The sequence below is a fragment of the Cystoisospora suis genome, assembly GCF_002600585.1.
Source record: "Cystoisospora suis strain Wien I chromosome Unknown contig_174, whole genome shotgun sequence".
Lineage (NCBI taxonomy): Eukaryota > Apicomplexa > Conoidasida > Eucoccidiorida > Sarcocystidae > Cystoisospora > Cystoisospora suis.
This window is the reverse complement of record NW_027152976.1, coordinates 109977-110351: the sequence shown is the minus strand read 5'-3', so window position 1 is coordinate 110351 and position 375 is coordinate 109977. Positions and strand designations below refer to the sequence as shown.

General features: G+C 45.6%; 1 protein-coding gene across 1 annotated transcript in view; it reads right to left on the bottom strand.

Annotated features, from left to right (window-relative positions):
- Nucleotides 1–375, bottom strand: part of CSUI_000423 (zinc carboxypeptidase) — a 20508-nt gene that overhangs the window by 14307 nt on the left and 5826 nt on the right. The window contains exon 6 of the mRNA XM_068060657.1: nt 297–371. The gene's annotated coding sequence lies outside the window, so the exon portion shown is untranslated. The remainder of the gene's footprint in view (nt 1–296; nt 372–375) is intronic.

The following is a 375-nucleotide window of genomic DNA, read 5'->3' as shown; positions in this document are numbered from 1 at the left end:
AGATAGAACGTCACTTCTCTTTCACTCTGAAGAACAGGACCGCTTGGACTGGCGAGGAGTGTGTCGAGAAGATACACATTGATACACTTTGATACATACAAAGGTATGTAATCGTTTACATAGGATTCACATCTAGACCACCAGGCATATTCACGCAGACATTCATCGGAATCCACACATAGAGTAGAGACGACGTCTCAGAGAAACTGATGGACAGATGGAGATGTTGACGAGAGATGGGCCTAAGAAAAGAAAGAGAGATGAGCCTCAGGAAAGCTCTTGTTTCCTCTTCTTACCTGCATGGCTTTAGAAAGTGACTGAAAGGCGGCGTCATCAGGAGAGGGTCGAGATTGCCAGCTCGAGTTTGATAGCTAC